The sequence below is a fragment of the Cherax quadricarinatus genome, chromosome 73 (assembly GCF_038502225.1).
Source record: "Cherax quadricarinatus isolate ZL_2023a chromosome 73, ASM3850222v1, whole genome shotgun sequence".
Taxonomy (NCBI): domain Eukaryota; kingdom Metazoa; phylum Arthropoda; class Malacostraca; order Decapoda; family Parastacidae; genus Cherax; species Cherax quadricarinatus.
Genome location: NC_091364.1, coordinates 1411314 through 1432541, shown reverse-complemented (window position 1 = coordinate 1432541; position 21228 = coordinate 1411314).

The window sequence follows — 21228 nt, the reverse complement described above, 5'->3', positions numbered from 1 at the left end:
ATTGGCTACCTCACCAACCAGCGAACCAGATGCTAAGGATCAGACGATCCAACGGGGCCTCGCTTTGCTATGGTCAGCCTTGCTATTGTGCGAGTATTCTGCAGTTGGTTTTGCTATTGCATGTCAGCCTTGCTATTGTATGTGCATATTCTTCATTCGGCTTTATTACGTGTCAGCCTTGCTATCGTGCGAGTATTCTGCAGTCTTACAGTACATAGCTGAGTGTGTATTGCAAATGGCGTGTTAAGTTGGGGTTAATGCTGCCTAGACGAGTCAGATGGTTAGTGTCTGAATTCACTCTATTAAACTTGCCTAAATTTTCCCTACAGTGTTGTTGGCGAAATGCTCGTTCCATCGGTACTGAGTATGAGCACACTCTTACAGCTGTGCAGTTTCGTACTCTTATAAGCATCAAACTTTGAGAAGAGGAGATGGCACACCAGACTCCTGTTTCTCCCTCTACAGGAGCTAAGCATAGATCCCCGTTGAGATACATACAAACCAATGGGGGAGAAGCAACCCATGAGCAAAACCAGCAGTTTGAAGCATCGGGGTTGTCTGGGGGAGAGTCAGCTGCATTGGCACTTGAGTTGCCAAAAATCAATCTTGAGCAGACCAGGGGACAGAGAGCATATGCCAAGGAAGAGTTTAACTGGGTGAGCCACGACATCAGTACCCAGAGCGGTGCAAGCCACAACGTCAGCAAGGAACTAAGGTCAAGAAAGAGGTATGCTACCATTCCATACCACGGGTGGGGATAGAACCCGCGATCAGAGTCTCTCAAAACTCCAGACCGTCGCGTTAGCCACGGTCTGGAGTTTTGTTTGCAATCGTGTCATTACAATTTCGTGAGTTATGCTACCATTGTAATAAATCAGGGCACATTTGTCCTAACTGCCCAAATAAACCCCAACCATTAGGGAAAATGTATAATGTTATGTCCCTGAAAGAAATAGAGAATGGGATGGCCCCATATAGTACGTGTCAAATATCCCTTCAGGAAAATTAAAAGAAAACTGAAGTCAGAACCTTTAGGGATACTGAACACACCTTATTATAATCCTCCGTTCATCTAGAAGCTTTTGGAGGAGCAGTGTTTTCTGTCCCTTACATAAAATATACATACAGAGCAGACCATACCCCCGGCCGGGATTGAACCCGCGTGTCATTACGATTTCTTAAGTCATACAGAGCAGGTATTACACTAGATATTTGACTGTAGGTGTATCTGATGGATTTCCTATGAAAGATGCAGTGCTATTACTGGGTAATAACATTACCACTTGTAGTAAATGTCCAGAACCAGTAATGATTAATTCTTCTCCGATGTTGGCCAAAACTCGGGCAAAATCCCAAGGGTTATCTGAGGAGAATGTTAACCTATCCTTGGACGATGCTGATCTCGGAATAGCCAATTTGTTTTACGAGGAAAACTGGCCAGAGCCTCATAAATTTAGTGAACAGACCCAGGTCAAGCCTTCCTATTCCAGGGTTGCAGGATTGCCAGATGTCTCCGTTTCCATGCCCGAGGGACTGTCCTTTCGAAAGGAACAGCAAAAGACTTCATTAAATTTTGCTTTTCAGGCAGCCATGGGTAAATCCTTTTCAGATCACCCAGTCAAATATAAAATGAAAAACGACTACTTAATCTACACTGAGACTGGTAAGGACATGGAGGGAAGGCAACAGTCAGACAGGTTAGTAGTCCCAAAAATGTTTAGACTTCAAATATTAAATATATCTCATAACTCTTCAATAGGAGGCCACTTAATAATTACTAAAACCCTGTATAGAATATTCAAAGAATTCTTTTGGCCAAAGTTAAGGCAGGATGTGAAGAATCATATCTGCTGTTGTAGAGAATGTCAGCAAGTAGGGAAGCCTGCACAACCCATTAAACCTGCGCCTCTCCATCCTATACCTGCCGATGGAGAAACTTTTGCAGCTTTAATTATAGATTGTGTAGGTACACTACCTAAGCCCAAGTCTGGGAATCAGTACTTATTTACCATTATAGATAGAGTAACTAGATACTCGGAAGCAATTCCCATGTCCAGAATTAATACTGAAGCAGTTTTTAAAGCTTTAACTAAGTTTATCTTTTGCTTTGGCATTCCTAAATCTGTTCAAAGTGATCAAGGTACTAACTTCACTGCCAAAGCACTTAGGCAAGCATTAGCTAGGCTAGGAATAATTCACAACTTATCCACTGCCTATCATCCTCAGTCCCAAGGTGCCTTGGAAAGATTCCATCAGACGTTAAAAACAATGATGAGAACTTTTTGTATGCATTTTCCTACAGCACCTTTGTTGCTGTTTTCAATAAGGGAAACTGTGCCAGAGTCTACTGGGTATAGTCCGTTTGAGCTGGTCTTTGGGCACATTGTACAAGGTCTTCTTCGGGTGCTCAAGGAGGGAGGAAGGGGAGAAGACATCTGCTTAACACTCTATAACCCTTCTTCAAGGTTGCAGGTGGCACGTCAGTTGGCTAAGACTAACTTAAAAGCAGCTCAAAACACGATGAAACAGAGATACGACAGAAGTTCAAAGTTTCACTCCTTCCAGCCAGGAGACAAGGTGTTGGTTCAGGAACCCATACCTGGCCACACCTTAAAAGCTAGATTTACGGGACCTATGCAACTTGTAAGTAAATTATCTGATGTAAATTATGTGGTGTCTCCCCTTGACAAGACCTCAAACACTAAAACTTACCACATTAATCAAATTAAAGCATTTAATACACCAGATAAAGTCCCAGTAATGACTCTGTCCTCTGCCTCTGTAGATGACCCTGACTCTTTGCACTCTATTTCTGATATTAATGTGAAGCTTCCCAATTTTATCCTGAAGGACCCTAGCCCTTTAATGGTGGGGCTTTCTAAAAATCAAGTAACAAGTTTAACTGTGCTCCTACAATCTTACCCTAATATCTTTTCGGATGTTCTGAAAATATGTACACTAGGATATCATGATGTAGATGTGGGAAACTAAACCTATTAAACTCTCCCCCTACTGAGCTAATCCTGAAAAGCAGAGGCTACTTCAGCAGGAGGTAGAATTTCTGTTAGAGCATGAGTTAGCGGAGGTTTTTAAATGTGTACTGACTACCGTAAGGTGAATGAGGTTACAATTGCAGAAGTTTACCCTCTGCCATGTCTGGATGATGTAATCGACTTTGTGGGTGAGGCTACTTTTGTGTCCAAGTTAGACCTCCTTAAAGGTTACTATCAGGTACCTTTGACAGACAAGGCGAAGGAAATCTGTGCCTTCGTAATTCCAGGTCATCAATATACATTTACCCTCTTTGGAATGAAAAGCTCGCTCGCTTCATTCCAGAAACTGATCCATCAGGCTATTAAAAGACTTGAAGGCACAGCAGGTAACTGAAACGACATTGTTATTGTTTTGGACACTTGGGATCAACACATTTTTAGGCTTAAGGCTCCCTTTGCCCCCTTCCAGAGTTTCCACTTAACTTTTAACTTATCTAAGTCTTCCTTTGGCCAGGCTACTGTTAATTTTTTGGGCCATGAAGTAGGTAGTGGCAAAGTGGCCCCTAAATTTGCTAAAATTCTTGCCATTAAAAATTATCCAGTACCTCATGATAGGAAATTCCTCCAACGTTTCCTAGGTATGGTAGGATTTTATAGAAGATTCTGTAAAAAAATTTCAAATATTGTAGCCCCTCTAACCTCACTTACCAGTCAAAAAGTCCCTTTTAAGTGGACATCAGAAGTCAAAAGGCTTTCCATAAAGCCAAATTAATCCTTTGTGCTGCTCCTATTCTCCTATCTCCTGATTTCTACAAACCCTTTACATTAGAGGTAGATGCTCATGAGTCTGGGATTGGGGCAGTACTTCTGCAACTTCTGCTTACTATTCGGCCAAGTACCAGCCACACCAGAGGGCTTACTCCACATTTAAAAAAGGAGCCCTTGCCCTGGTACTGGCTTTGGAGCAGTTTGATGTGTATGTGGGCCAGACGTCTCAGGTGGTCAGTCTATAGTGACCACAACCCTCTAGTTTATCTTCAGCACATGAAAAATCACAACATAAGACTCATGAGGTGGTCTATCAGGCTGCAACCTGTACGTATAACATTAAAGTGATTCACATGGCCAGCAAAGAAAATAAGCTGGCTGACTCATTATCTTGCATTTATTAGGTTAGGATATGTTAGGGACTTTTGGTAAACAAATGACTAGCTCTTTTTTCCCCTTTTGTATATAATGAATATTCAATGTGTTTATTTTTTTTTTTAGTGAGGGGATATTGTGCTACTGTCCACAGGTATCTTGGACCTACATTAGCCCTACTGTCTGCTGTCTCACTCTAAGTTTAGAGTTTGGCTGTATGTCGCGATAAAAGCTGAGCTCTATCTAATGAGTTGGATGGTTGAGAGGAAAGGCTGTTCCATTATACTGTGCTATGGTGGCGCATTTACCCATTGAGGTGTAAGCCTAGTCCTGAGCCTTTTTGGGGTGGGGGTGTTGCATGCAAAGAGTATATAATCTCTATTCGGAGCATGTTAACACACACAGGCTACCTCACCAACCAGCAAACCAGATGCTAAGGATAGCATGATCCAACAGGGCCCCATCATCAGATCAGTATCTAGGTTCAGCCAATGAGAAGTTGGATCTGGCAATTGTAAAGGTGATGTGGTTACCACTCATGTTTTCACCCTTGTCATTTCCATTCAAGAGCTGGTTGAAGCACAGTGGTCTGCTTTCTCTTGGCTGCTGTTCTGCCTTGATTACTGTGGCATGCACTAATACCTATTGCTGTATATAGTGTACATACTGCTGTTTACACTTGGTGAAGGCTAATATAATTCAAAGTTTTTCTGCTGTATTTATTTTGCTCCCTTTACACCCGGGATAACAGGCCTTTGAGAACCTGGGTTGTAATAACCAGCAATGCCAGTACTAGCATCACCACCACCAGCAATGCCAGTACTAGCATCACCACCACTAGCAATGCCAGTACTTGCACCACCACCAGCAATGCCAGTACTAGCACCACCACCAGCAATGCCAGTACTAGCACCACCACCAGCAATGCCAGTACTTGCACCACCACTAGCAATGCCAGTACTAGCACCACCACCAGCAATGCCAGTACTAGCACCACCACCAGCAATGCCAGTACTTGCACCACCACCAGCAATGCCAGTACTTGCACCACCAGCAATGCCAGTACTAGCACCACCACCACCACCAGCAATGCCAGTACTTGCATCACCACCAGCAATGCCAGTACTAGCACCACCACCAGCAATGCCAGTACTAGCACCACCACCAGCAATGCCAGTACCACCCCCACCACCTACCACCACCACCAGCAATGCCAGTACTAGCACCACCACCTACCACCACCACCACCAGCAATGCCAGTACTAGCACCACCACCTACCACCACCACCAGAAATGCCAGTACTAGCACCATCACCAGCAATGCCAGTACTAGCACCACCACCAGCATCACCAGTACTAGCAACACCACCAGCAACACCAGTACTAGCAACACCACCAGCAACACCAGTACTAGCAACACCACCAGCAACACCAGTACTAGCAACACCACCAGCAACACCACCTACCACAACCAGCAGTGCCAGTGCTAGCATCACCAGCAATGCCAGCACTAGCATCACCATCACCAGCAATGCCAGTACTAGCATCACCACCACCAGCAATGCCAGTACTAGCATCACCACCAGCAATGCCAGTACTAGCATCACCACCAGCAATGCCAGTACTAGCATCACCACCAGCAATGCCAGTACTAGCATCACCACCAGCAATGCCAGTACTAGCATCACCACCAGCAATGCCAGTACTAGCATCACCAGCAATGCCAGTACTAGCATCACCAGCAATGCCAGTACTAGCATCACCACCACCAGCAATGCCAGTACTAGCATCACCACCACCAGCAATGCCAGTACTAGCATCACCACCACCAGCAATGCCAGTACTAGCATCACCACCACCAGCAGTGCCAGTACTAGCATCACCACCACCAGCAATGCCAGTACTAGCATCACCACCACCAGCAATGCCAGTACTAGCATCACCACCACCAGCAATGCCAGTACTAGCATCACCACCACCAGCAATGCCAGTACTAGCATCACCACCACCAGCAATGCCAGTACTAGCATCACCACCACCAGCAATGCCAGTACTAGCATCACCACCACCAGCAATGCCAGTACTAGCATCACCACCACCAGCAATGCCAGTACTAGCATCACCACCACAAGCAATGCCAGTACTAGCATCACCACCACCAGCAATGCCAGTACTAGCATCACCACCACTAGCAATGCCAGTACTTGCACCACCACCAGCAATGCCAGTACTAGCACCACCACCAGCAATGCCAGTACTAGCACCACCACCACCAGCAATGCCAGTACTTGCACCACCACCAGCAATGCCAGTACTAGCACCACCACCAGCAATGCCAGTACTAGCACCACCACCAGCAATGCCAGTACTTGCACCACCACCAGCAATGCCAGTACTTGCACCACCACCAGCAATGCCAGTACTTGCACCACCAGCAATGCCAGTACTAGCACCACCACCAGCAATGCCAGTACTTGCACCACCAGCAATGCCAGTACTAGCATCACCACCACCACCAGCAATGCCAGTACTTGCATCACCACCAGCAATGCCAGTACTAGCACCACCACCAGCAATGCCAGTACTAGCACCACCACCAGCAATGCCAGTACTAGCACCACCACCTACCACCACCACCAGCAATGCCAGTACTAGCATCACCACCACCAGCAATGCCAGTACTAGCATCACCACCACCAGCAATGCCAGTACTAGCATCACCACCACCAGCAATGCCAGTACTAGCATCACCACCACCAGCAATGCCAGTACTAGCATCACCACCACCAGCAATGCCAGTACTAGCATCACCACCACCAGCAATGCCAGTGCTAGCATCACCACCACCAGGAATGCCAGTACTAGCATCACCATCACCAGCAATGCCAGTACTAGCATCACCACCACCAGCAATGCCAGTACTAGCATCACCACCACCAGCAATGCCAGTACTAGCATCACCACCACCAGCAATGCCAGTACTAACATCACCACCACCAGCAATGCCAGTACTAGCATCACCACCACCAGCAATGCCAGTACTAGCATCACCACCAGCAATGCCAGTACTTGCATCACCACCAGCAATGCCAGTACTAGCACCACCACCAGCAATGCCAGTACTAGCACCACCACCAGCAATGCCAGTACTAGCACCACCACCAGCAATGCCAGTACTAGCACCACCACCTACCACCACCACCACCAGCAATGCCAGTACTATCATCACCACCACCAGCAATGCCAGTACTAGCATCACCACCACCAGCAATGCCAGTACTAGCATCACCACCACCAGCAATGCCAGTACTAGCATCACCACCACCAGCAATGCCAGTACTAGCATAACCACCACCAGCAATGCCAGTACTAGCATCACCACCACCAGCAATGCCAGTACTAGCATCACCACCACCAGCAATGCCAGTACTAGCATCACCACCACCAGCAATGCCAGTACTAGCATCACCACCACCAGCAATGCCAGTACTAGCATCACCACCACCAGCAATGCCAGTACTAGCATCACCACCACCAGCAATGCCAGTATCAGCACCACCACCCACCACCAGCAGCAGCACCACCACCCACCACCACCAGCAGCAGCAGCAGCAGTGTCAGCGGCTACCATGGTGACAGAGTTTAACCTGCTACTTTTTTCAAATATTAAAGTATTCTTGAGAGGTGTTGAACAGGTGAGATGCAGCCTTAATGTCCCTCGTGTAGTAGATAAACTTAACGAACCTCTAACATGATTGCAACACACAATGCCTCAAATTAGATTTTGCCACTGATGTGGTTAATATATTGTGCACACCATATCCATCCCATGGATGGTAGTGGCTGGTTTATTTTGCACCCCTTATCCATCCTGTGGATGGAAGGAACGCGAGTATTTATAGTCAGGTTCAGAATGCTGTGGTCAGGTGGAGAATGCTGCATCTGATGATGTACCGAGTGGGGTTATAGAGTCTAAAATCTTGGGTAGCTTGGAAAGGAGATTGGATAAGTTTGTGAGCAGACCTTCTACAGTGTTCTTATGTGGGATAGCGATGAAGAAGTTTCTTGGCAAGTGGTTCAGCTATGTTATAGAAGCCACTATTCTGGTTGAAGTTGTCGGATATAGAAATAAGTGATGATTCCAGGATTCTTCGGTATTGAGTGTTGTCTTCTGTGGCGATAACTCTTGAGTTTCTGTAGTTTATCAAGTGGTTGTGTGAATTACGGTGTTGTACGCAGGCATTCCTTGTGTCGTCAGACCTGCTTGCATATTGGTGTTCTGAAATACGTGTTTGGAGGTCCCTTGATGTTTCGCTCACGTATAACTTGTTGCAGTCATTACAAGGGATTATGTATACCCCTGCAGAGGGTGGAAGCTTGACCTGTCTATCACTGGTAATGTCCTTGATGGTCGTGGTTGTGGAGGTAGATACTTGAAATGAGGTATTGGAAAAGATGTTGGAAACGTGTTTGGCAATGGAGTTGGTGGGGAGGACTATGTATCTCTTCTCGGCAGTGTCTTCTCTGGGTGTGTTGAAGATGTTTAATGCCCGTCGTCTGCAGTCTCTGATGAAGTGACGAGGATAGTGGAGTTTAGAAAATACTTGTTCAATCATCTTGCATTCTTCTTCAAGAAACTCATTGCTGCAGATTCTGAGTGCACGCAGGAAGAAGCCTATAATTACACCACGTTTGGTTTTGGTGTCGTGGTGAGAGTAAAAGTGGAGAAGATCGTTTTGGTTGGTGGGTTTTCGATAGACTTTAAAACGAAGTTGGTGGTCAGCTTTGCTTAGCTTAATTAATGATGGCTCAACATCCCACAGCTGCCTCTAGAACATTCTTGGAGCCGTTGGTACCGCCCTTGGGCTGTGGGAAATCAAGAAATTGTAAGAAAATAATTGCCCCAAAGGAGTGTTACATCAACATTTCATGTTACCGCTGAAATGATTTCTTACTATTTTGGGCTCAATGGCCCTCAGATGACGGGTGATTTTGGTAACTCCAGGCAGGTTATGCCTCAGCTATCTCCTGTGCAGCCGACCTAAGTACATAACTGACTAGACTTACCTGGGTATATGTATTGAACCCTCAAGTGTCATCCTGGTATCCGATGTCTTGATTGAAGTAGTGGTCTCGGTGGCACTGTCTCTGAAGATGGTTCGTAACACACACTGTAACACTACGTTGTTCTTTAATAGTAATGTCACAACAGGAAGGTAAGTACACTTCACTGCAATAATTCTACCACGAATTGCTGAGATTGTTACCGAGTAACAGAAATGCGCGAATCACTAGTGTCTTTGTTCTTCTAGCGTGAAACACGAGTTGCCTGTACCAGTTCTTAAGCAATCTGCCCCTTTGCGGTGGGCTTCGCCCTGGGTGCCTCTCCTACAAAGGATTTCCTAAATTCATCATTATTACTTTTCCTTGCTAAATGATGCAACAGAATGCAATGCAAATATTAGAATTTCTTTATCGATCAATGAGAGTTCATTTATTGTCCTACATAACAGTTAAAGTGATGCAGGATTTTCCTGTACCTTTTCTTGCTAAGGTAAGAGAGTAATTGCTCTCGCTTCATTATCACTCATATTGCAAGACACAGTGATGCAAAAGTAGGCTATGTGACCATGCTCTGGTACATGCTGGTAGTGCATATGCTTCAAATTCAATTGTTGATTGGAAGCAAGCCAAATGCCATTTGCCCTTTCTGAGAGGGTAAAAGGGCTCATACCCTCCCTTTCTAGAGACATTTTCTCCACACTGTGGATGGTAGTACAAGAGCATATGGATACATGAAAGGCCTAGGAACTAGGCCCCAAAAGGGTTAACTGGGGTACATCTGGATTTATATCTACAGGTCACTTATCCGTTACAGGCAAATTTGGGAAATTTGCTTAATATATCTGGTATCTTATTTTCATTAATATGATTTTGACATGTCACATAGGTTATTGTACTATCTCTGTATTCCTCAATAAGTGACAGTTAAGCACATAATGTTCAAAATAGTGACCACAGGGCTGGCCGTATACTTCACATTTGGTTTGATCATCTGAGTTTGTCAAACTGCCAGAAGTACTTGTAACCAAGCTTAAGCCTGGCTACTACTACAACAGCCAGTGTTTACATTGCAGGTTGCTCCATAAACGTACTTATCTACGTACATGTTATCATAGTGGGTTATAGACCTACTCAGGCTTCCAATTGCATTCTTATAACATTCAGTTTCATTATTTACTTCTCTCCTAATATTTTCCCTAATACCTCATACAATTTACATTGATAAGTCTTGATAATTCCACTTGACTGACCACTTACGCTAACTCGTCTAGGCTTCCTTGATCAATGCTACATTGCGCACACAAATGTGTCGCGTTTTTCTGGTTTTATGGAATTGCTTTCAAGTTTTTGACTTTAGAGAGAGAGAGAGAGAGAGAGAGAGAGAGAGAGAGAGAGAGAGAGAGAGAGAGAGAGAGAGAGAGAGAGAGAGAGAGAGAGAATGGAGGAAGAGGCAGTCTGTCTTCTAAAAAGAATTATATACTATTTGGCTACTACTACAGATACTACGTACACCAAAACTTTAATTTACTTCTACCTGTGTAGTTCTTTATTAGCTGATAGTCATGAGATAGTTCCTGCAAGTCTTACTCTCAAAAACCTCTAAACAATTTTGTAAACGTGAGGTTTTACACAAAGATGTGTTTGCTTCTCAGTGCATAAACACCGAGATTAATCACTGTTTTAGTTATTATTCTTGACTGGTAGTGAACAGGTGAGGTGCAGCCTTAATGACCCTCGTGTAGTCATGAAGTCTTCGACACAATACTAAACCACCCAACATGGATGAAATAAAAAAAAAATCTGAAGCTTGAGTTATGCGGAAAAATTTAAATTAACACAGTTCGTGGTCAGCCACTCAAATGGTAGAACTTTTGTGAAATTGTTTGATTTTTTTTTTCAGTACTTGAGTCGGCGCGTCACTCACCAGGAAAATAGGAGTCATAGGCACACGAATTTGTTTTATGAATATTAATAAGGTGCTTTTAGGTGTTCGTGATATAAAGTTGTATTATTGTTCTCAGCTGGGAAGATAACAGGGTGAGGTGGAGCTGGCTACCACCTGAGCTCCAGCTGTCACTCTCACAGTATGATTGTTTACGATAATATTTTATTTTCTGGTTGTTCATTATGACGTTTATGTGAGTGAAGGGACTCCAGAATCATATAGGTTGTAGCTTGATTAATCGGTGTTCTCCCATGTTCATCTTAATTGGCTGGAGCCCTGGAGGAGGTGTGGCCTCCTTACCCGTGTCACTACTGTGATTCATCACCTGTATTGTTTTATTCTTATGTGCGTATTTTATTGTGTGGATGAGCAGTGCTTTTGCATCGCTCACAGATACCAGCATCTTGGATATCTGGGATATTAGACACGTGTGCAGCATCTGGGAATCTTTATTGTAGATGTTTTTCCATCCAGTGGCTTGATCAGTACAGATTCCAAGACACAACTGGAAGACAGAACTATGTACAAAAGATGAGGTAATCAGTCCCCCAGCCTTGCAGCTGATGAAGAGTACCAGAGTCTTGAAGACTCTCCACCACTACGAGGTTATAGTGTTGCTTATGTTCTTTGTGTTGACTGTGGTGTTTCAGCTGGCACAGGTACGTGTTATCACCCTGCCCACTGTAGTGTGTTCACATCACACCACCCCGGGTTATGATAACCAAGAAATATCTGCCATGATAACCATGACAAAGAAAAGCTACCAAATGAGACGCTAGTTATCTCTCTAAGGATACTGTCAACATCAGCTGACTGCTGACCTCCTAGATGGTTGAAGTGGTGTCAGCTTTGAAGTGATGTGTCAGGTTGAAGTGATGTGTCAGGTTGATGTGATGTGTCAGGTTGATGTGATTTGTCAGGTTGATGTGATATGTCAAGTTGAAGTGATGTGTCAGGTTGATGTGATGTGTCAGGTTGATGTGATATGTCAAGTTGAAGTGATGTCAGGTTGATGTGATGTGCCAGTTTGTAACAAGATTTTTTCTCCTGGTTGTTGATGTGTTAACCATTCGTCTCAGTGTATTGTGTTGAGATATGTGTACAAATTTGGTTTGTGTTGCTTGTTCATCAACGTCTGGTAAATGTTGTAGCCTCATTGCTTTCACCAACAGAAATGTTTCCCGTTTCTCAGTAGTAGTACCAGTTCCTAGTAACCAGTTACCAGTAACCAGTTACCAGTAACCAGTGTACCAGTAGATGACTCACTACCAACCGTCTGCATGAATCATTGACTGTTATTCATATTGCTGCTGACCATAGCAGGATTTCAAACACCCCTCACCCTGTAGGCACTTGTGGGTCAGTCGAAGATAGGGAGCAGAGAAAGGCAGGTCAGCTGTTGGTGCTTCCCATACTTCCCGTTATATATTATACGTACAAACCAGCCTACGTGAGTTTTCTTACCCCATCCACATTATCGAAACCCACATGACAAATTGGTGGCACCAGTGTGGGCGTGGATTTAAGGGTAATTCAGACGTTAGAAGACTGTTTGTGGGGTCCCGGCAGGTCAGAGGTGAACCGTGCCACCTCCAGCTAGCAGCTTACCCTCCCTTTCCTCCACCCTGTGTCACTCCAGCCTGCAAGCCTGTTGCAGCCGTTTTTCAAGCTTCCTGGCTTAGCTCGTGTGCTAATTGCTTCAATCTCCGAGGGGTTGACCCGGATTTTGCAATTAAACCAGTCAGTAAGCCAGACTGTGGAAGTGAATGCTAGTCAGCCTGCCTCAGCCTACCATCCAGCCTGTCTCCTGTCATCCACCTGCTCCTTCATGCTGTGTGCATCGTTACACGTCTTCCAGTCAGCCATTCTCGTGGGTTAAGCCAGTCAGCCAACCCAGCTTCTAACCCAGCTGAGAGAGAGAAGTAAGCCACGCAAGTTCCTCTGAAGTATTGTTTCATATATCGCTTTGTGCTCCCAGTTGGATGCCAGATGGATGCTAGAGTGGTCTTCACCATCCCTGTGGGATATTGTGGCTTAGTTAATTAAGCCACCTTCGTGGGTAGTGAGTGGAGTGCGTGCCAGTGAGCGCCAGCGAGAGCCACGCTCCCACTACCACCACCTGCCACCCACTCTTCACTCATCTACCTGTGTTTTTTTTCCACCCTTGTACCGGGTCCTAGTACTGTTTTGGCTCACATAATTGGTCAAGAGATTGTAGCTGGCGCCAACGATAAAGCCAGTTATGCGAGTTCACCTAGAAAGAGCATTTCTTCAACAACAGTGTGAGTGTAGGAGGCGTCATCACCCGCACAGGACAACCTTCTCCTCATCACTCGTCATCCCGTCTACTACTCCAGACTTCAGTGATAATTTTCTGTTTAGAAACATTTTCCTTGCATTTAAAGACATTTGCGTGTGTGAGACATTTACAGTGAATTTCTTGTGTACTCTAAGCCTTGTGTTTTCAGTGTAGACTCAGTGTTTCTTTGACTCATTATTTTTGCAATATTTTTCAGTGTTATCGCTCATCTCATATTTTTTTATCTGTGTTTTTTTTTATGCTACTCTCTGTCTGTAGTAAGTATTATTCTGTAGTGTACCAGTCACTCCGTGTGAAGTAATTCAATTTTTTTTATTTATCTTGTGTTCTTTCAGCATTGTATTCTCCAGTATTTGTCGTATACCAAATTATCCATTTATTTCTATGTGTACCTTTTTTTCGTACACCAGCAGTGTCTCATTCCCTGATCTTTTCGCAGACTTGTGTACCATTATTTTTGCCAGCAATTTTTGTCGTATCAGTCACAGCAAGATTTTGTTGTAAGAATATACTAAAAACATGAATAAGTGAATATGTTGTGTGCCCCACCACTTGTAAGTGTTGTGTGCCCTGCCACTTGTAAGTGTTGTGTGCCCTGCCACTTGTAAGTGTTGTGTGCCCCGCCACTTGTAAGTGTTGTGTGCCCCGCCACTTGTAAGTGTTTTGTGCCCCGCCACTTGTAAGTGTTGTGTGCCCTGCCACTTGTAAGTGTTGTGTGCCCCGCCACTTGTAAGTGTTGTGTGCCCCGCCACCTGTAAGTGTTGTGTGTCCCGCCACTTGTAAGTGTTGTGTGCCCTGCCACTTGTAAGTGTTGTGTGCCCCGCCACTTGTAAGTGTTGTGTGCCCTGCCACCTGTAAGTGTTGTGTGCCCCACCACTTGTAAATGTTGTGTGCCCCGCCACTTGTAAGTGTTGTGTGCCCCGCCACTTGTAAGTGTTGTGTGCCCCGCCACTTGTAAGTGTTGTGTGCCCCGCCACTTGTAAGTGTTGTGTGCCCCACCACTTGTAAGTGTTGTGTGCCCCGCCACTTGTAAGTGTTGTGTGCCCCGCCACTTGTAAGTGTTGTGTGCCCCGCCACTTGTAAGTGTTGTGTGCCCCGCCACTTGTAAGTGTTACACTTCCCGTTTTGTTCCTTTGTTTTATTTTTATTCATATTGTTCATATTTCTTTGAACAAATTCACTCTTGATGTAATTTCAATTACTTTTAACGTAAAGTGTTTTCTTTACTCTGTTTGAGTAAATTGTTTTGTCTAATTTACAATTAAGAGTTAAAGTGTTCAATCAGTTTTTCTTCATATTTTTATTTTATTATTTAACCTGAGTTTTCCCAGTGAGACTTTATTACTGCAGTGATTATTTCTACACCTTATTTTGTTGCACTGTTCTGCAGTGAATTATTTTGTTGCACTTGTTCTGCAGTGAATTATTTTGTTGCACTTGTTCTGCAGTGAATTATTTTGTTGCACTTGTTCTGCAGTGAATTATTTTGTTGCACTTGTTCTGCAGTGAATTATTTTGTTGCACTTGTTCTGCAGTGAATTATTTTATTGCACTTGTTCTGCAGTGAATTATTTTGTTGCACTTGTTCTGCAGTGAATTATTTTGTTGCACTTGTTCTGCAGTGAATTATTTTGTTGCACTTGTTCTGCAGTGAATTATTTTGTTGCACTTGTTCTGCAGTGAATTATTTTGTTGCACTTGTTCTGCAGTGAATTATTTTGTTGCACTTGTTCTGCAGTGAATTATTTTATTGCACTTGTTCTGCAGTGAATTATTTTGTTGCACTTGTTCTGCAGTGAATTATTTTGTTGCACTTGTTCTGCAGTGAATTATTTTATTTTATTGATATTTTTATACATTATTATTCTCAGTTCATTATTGTTTGAGTCTCCTGTTTTTCATTTTATTATTTTTCCTCATGTTGTCTTTGCATTATATTTTAATTTTGTTTATGCATTCTTAGAAAATATTTAAATTTCCCAGTTATCTCTCTTTGCATACAATTTAGTGATTTTATTTTATAATTTTACATTGATTTACAGTTTTATTAGTTAATTTCTTTATTAGCAAGAGTACAGACAGCTCATTTTGCATTTAATTCAGTCTCCAGGCCCGGTGGCCTGGTGGCTAAAGTTCCCGCTTCACACACAGAGGGCCCGGGTTCGATTCCCGGCGGGTGGAAACATTTCGACACGTTTCCTTACACCTGTTGTCCTGTTCACCTAGCAGCAAATAGGTACCTGGGTGTTAGTCGACTGGTGTGGGTCGCATCCTGGGGGACAAGATTAAGGACCCCAATGGAAATAAGTTAGACAGTCCTCGATGACGCACTGACTTTCTTGGGTTATCCTGGGTGGCTAACCCTCCGGGGTTAAAAATCCGAACGAAATCTTATCTTATCTTGTCCAGCAGTCCTTTACATTGAGTTGTTCTTCCTCTTGCAGTGTATCTTAGACATTTTTTTTTATTACTTCTGCAGAATTAGTTGCATCTCTTTTATTTTAATTTTAGCATTTTGTATCATTTTTTATTATCCATTATTTTTGCCTTATTTGTTCTTGTGCAACTTCTTTGCCATTATGCCTCGCATACCGTCAAGTGATACTTTAGTGAATGGCGACACTCGGACCTCTCAGACTACTACTGCTCCTGTCATCAGTCCTCATAGTTCCTTATCGACTGACAGACCGACCCAGACACTGAGACACTATAGTTTTACTCGTGATTCCCTTGATGCCTTACCTTTATTCAATGGCCATGTACATAGTCTTGAAGCATGGTATACTGCCATTCGTTCTCGTGTTAATGCTCTAGTTGACGGTCCTCCTTCAGTGGAAAGTCTTATCAGACTTGCGAAAGAAGCTCTTCATCGGTCCCCTGCTGCTGTTCACATTGTTGATCTCCTTGAAATGCGAGACTTCAGGAATCTTACTAAGTGGTCACAATATGAGGAACTGATTCGTTCTTTCCTCGTACCAGTAAAAACAGCTGATCCATATGTCGTTCTTAGGGAACTAGTGAATGCTACACCCATGACTAATGAATCGTTGAGTGCATTTGCTGTTAGATTAGACAAACTTTTATCATCATTTATCAATGCTGTCCAGTCCTCAGCTTTTGTCCCTGACGAGGATAAACCATCCACAGCGTCGTTTGCTAAAATAGCAGCTTTTGGAGCAATCGAAGAACTAATGCCGCCTGCTTCCGTGTGTGCTTATGAGGCTAATCCTCCAACTGTGACGATGGAACCACTTACAGCCCTAAATCATGTGCGTTCCTTATGCCCCCAGGGTACTTTCCCATGTATCAAAAGTAATTTCACACCTATGCCTCAGTCTGCACCACCTCTTGTTTGTGCCACAGCGACAAATCGTGGTCGTCAACCATCTCAGCGATCACCAAGGACCAGTGTACAGTCATAAACCTCGTAGTATTCATAGTACATTCAGCATCCATAGTCAGCGGACTTGTTACAACTGTGGTTTCTGTGGCCATATTGCAATTAATTGTCCTGATAGTCACCCTAAGAGGCGTCGTACTGATGATGAGTACCAGTCAGATCTTCCCTACGTACTTATCATAGAATACATGGACATGACACATCTGAGTGCAATGCTCTTTACAACCTTGTTACAAAAAAACGCGATTCTAAAAGCTTAGAGATCTCCAGTGAATACTAGAAAGAACTGCCCTTCTAGCATCCAGCCTGTTACTGGGTTTTCATAACAAGTAGTCAGTATCCTTGTCCAATTATCCATTAGAATTCAGTATGATTCAATAGTGCTTCAGGATTACAACTGGTAGGCTACTAACTAGAGAAAATAAAATTTAATAAATTTATTAAGTATCGTCTAGAGGTATATCATCAAATTAAATTAAATTAATCAATTCAAATGTGGAAATTTATTTAGTCCCTAAAGTTCCACAGGACAGATCCAGCATGGCCGTAATGGAATGGCTGAGCTGGGTGGCCCTTATACCCCACCCAAAACAAAGCATTCTCTAGTTGGCATGGATTGTTGGTAAGCTTATTTAATTTATAGATTTACCCTTCAGGGAAGGAGTAGGTAGTTTTACTGTTAGTATATTAATATTAGGTTTACTAAGGCAACTGTAGATAATAATGTAGACCTAAGACCTTAACATAGGTAGTAATAGGCCGATAATGTAGGCAAACACTAGGATAAGTTAGCTAGGGAGAACTGGCAGCCCTAGTTTGAATGAAGAGACGAGGGTCTGGAAGAGAGACCAGCTCATTCTTCTTAAGACAGACACCAACTGGACAAGACGTGCCGTGATCAGCAGACGGCGCCCCCCACGTGTCTTCACATTTGAGACCTGGGGAAATCTGGTAGAGGCACCTCAATGTACCGTAGATGACCTCCGTCAGGCCCATACAGTAAGACAAGACCTCCACTTTATCTCATAGATTTCTGGCCAGTGTCTGGGGAGAATTGTGAGTGAGTTTGATCTGTGGGTCCGGTGTGCAACAGGCAGTGCATGCCCAGTAAGTACCAGTGTATCAAGGCAGTCTGGAAGCTAGTGTCCGTGTCTGCATAGTTATACTAGGGGATACATACCCTCTTGGATATAGGAATTTCTGAGGTGCAGGCAGGACACTAATAACGATTGAATATTGCAGGAATTAAGGCTCCTGGTTGCACGTGGTTTCTGAGGGGAAGTCCAAAGGGGCTAAGGCTAAGCTTAGGGAAGTTGAAGATCAGGATATATGCTGCAGCACCAAGTAAGTTAGTCCTTTATACGTGCATGCAGGCGAGTTTCTTGCAACACCAATCATTTGTAAAAATCTGTCCTATAAGCCACTTATGAGGCTGAGGTACCCACCTCAGAGCTCGGTGTCAACAGAGTTTGCCAGGGTAGGCGACTCACTTGGAGGCAGTCCACACAAATTTTCATAAAAAGTGGTCCTTCGAAAACCGTGATGTGGAATAGCTAGGTTAAGCTATCATAGCTAGGCCACAGTTAGGAACCAGTTTAACAGAGTTAAGTTAAGTTAGCACACCTAGGCCCAGAGTTACACAGAGGCTAGGCCAAGCTGACTATACACAGAAGTTGTTATTTGCAGTAATTTACAGGCAGGCCAGGTAGGCTAGAGAAGCTTGTGAATTTAATTATTTACAGTGATTACAAGTAATCCAGAGTAGGAGACTTGTGTGTTAATTACTTACAGTGGATTTGCAATGTAGCCATAGTTAGGCTAGGCTTGTGCAATATTTACAACAGTTATAGTAGCTAGGACATATTTAATCTAGTTATTATTTACAGGGAGTTATAAAGCCAGGTTTAAGCTATAGCACACTAGCTAGGTTACGATTTACCTTATCCAACCATCCACCATGGTAGACAGAGTAAACTGGGCAGTTAGGCCAAGCTATTTACATACATTATTCAGTTACTGTTTTACAAGCTGAATTGTCGAATTTATTTGTGTTAACCAAGTGATTTTAATTTGTATACTGCACTTTTTATTGTGTGATTTCGTTGTCTATGATTCATGTTAATGTGAGATTTGTGAATTGTACCTGAGACTAGGTTAAGTCCTGTAATTATTTGCTTACATTGTACAGGAAATTGCTAGGTTAAGCTTTCACATCGATACACATTTTGATTGGGATTTGAGAGCTAACAGTGTACATTTTTTATTCAGAGTAGTCAATATAATAAAGGGAGTTGTTAAGCTTGTTGAGAAGCCTTGAGATTCATTCATTCTCACCTAATACCGTTCGTGCTGTGGGGTGGGCTAATTGAAGTACAAATTAGTACCGTGATCTTAACTAAACTGCAACTATGGTAGGTGAAGATGTAGTACCAGCTGTCCCAGCTCTAAGTCAAAGCAGTCTATGGGAGCCTATAAGGGGCGCTTGAGCAAAGCATGTGAGGAGTGTCCTACGATCAGGCAAGATCAAGACGTAGACTGGGAGGAACTAGAGAGTTGCCTGAAACCTTTGGAGCAAAGACTGGAGGCCTTTGAGAGATCATTTATCCTTTATGAGACAGGGGCTTATACTACAGGTGAGTCTGAATATACAGTCGAAGTAGCAAGGACAGACTATGACGAACGAAGGGCAGAGTGTAAAGCAGAGATGAGACTCTGCAGGCAGTTAATAAAGACTTTGAAGGCCGGTACAGGAGGGGGAGCAAATGTTTCAAGGAACACGAACAACAGCACGCCTGTTAATGTGTTGCCCAGATTGCCCCAGTTGAATTTACCAACGTTCGACGGAACCTTAACAGAGTACATTGCTTTCTGGGATCAGTTTAAAGCCCAGATAGATGACAGAGACGATTTGTCAGATGCCGTCAAATTACAATATTTACGTTCACAGCTCAAGGGTAAAGCCTTGGACTTGGTCCGGCATTACCAGACCACCGACACCAATTACCAACATGCCAAAGACCAATTAAAGAACACGTTTGGCAACACTGAGGAGATAAAGGTAGCTATACTTTATCGGTTGTTGGATCTAGAGGCTTGTTGCCATGACCGTCAGAGCCTAGAGAAGTTCCGAATCGAAGTTATGAGTTTGACGAATAGTCTTAAAGATTTACATGATTGGGGTAAGTCGGAATGGTTCATCAGTCAGGTGATTCAGAGGAAACTGGCTGGCACTACAGTGCACGAGTTGCACTTAAAATATCGGATGAACCGGTTCACAATACAACAGATCATTGAGGGGTTGGGAGACCTCATGTCTCACCTGAGCATAGGTCGGGGGGAGAAATTGCCGACCAAGGTGGAATCGATCAACCCCTCCAGATACTCGAGAGATAAAGCTAAACCACCTCCTACTAGGGTTGGCTCATATATTGCCCAGGACAAGTCTTCCACCCCCAGAGCCAAGGGAGAAGTCACTCAAGCGGCCAGTATGAGACGGTGCGTGTTTTGTGAAGAAGAACATGCTAGTTCAGGGTGTTCAAGCTTCACCACCTATAACCAAAGGGCTCAACGACTAAGGGAGTTGAGACTGTTTCAAGTGTTGTGGAGAACATTTTGCCAGGGACTGTAACGCCCAACTCGGGGAGTGTCGGGGCTGCTGGAAGGGTAAGCACCACAGTGCACTGTGTCCTAATGATGCCAGATTAGCACAAGTTAAGGAGAGCAAACTGCGAGAAAGGGCGGAGAGCAAGAACGAGTCTGAAGTAGTGATGAGTGTGGTGCGTACGGCACGGAGAATTTGTTCTGGTGAGCAGTTTCAAGGTTCGGTGGCCTTGCCCACCATAATGGCGGTGGTTGCGAATGGGAAGAAGTCTGAAATGACCCATTTGTTCTTCGACAGTGGGGCACAGAGATCCTTCATAGTGGAGAGTCTAGCAACTAGGTTGAAGCTGGAGACAGTTGGTAAAGTTGACATGAAGGTGGAAGGGTTTGGTGGGGAAGTCCCATGCAGGTCTTATCCAGTAGTCAATGTGACGGTCAGGTTAGCCGGGCATCGACGGGAAATTTCAGCCTTGATAGTGAAGAGGCTGCCCAATATCATTACCATTAAGGGACTGGCTGCAGCAGTCAAACGTTTGAGGGAGTTGGGTGTGAAGCTAGCGGAACCAGACATTGCTACAGACAACGTTAGTAATGTAGGAATCTTGGTAGGAGATGATTACATAGACGAGTTCGTGTCTGCGAGAAGGGTTATCAAGGAGGGTGTTGGCCTGTACAGGACTCCAGCGGGGTACATTGTAGGAGGCAGGGTACCAGCTCATTTCCCTGCGACCCCGGGAAAGGAGAGCTCCGGTATTACAGCGAC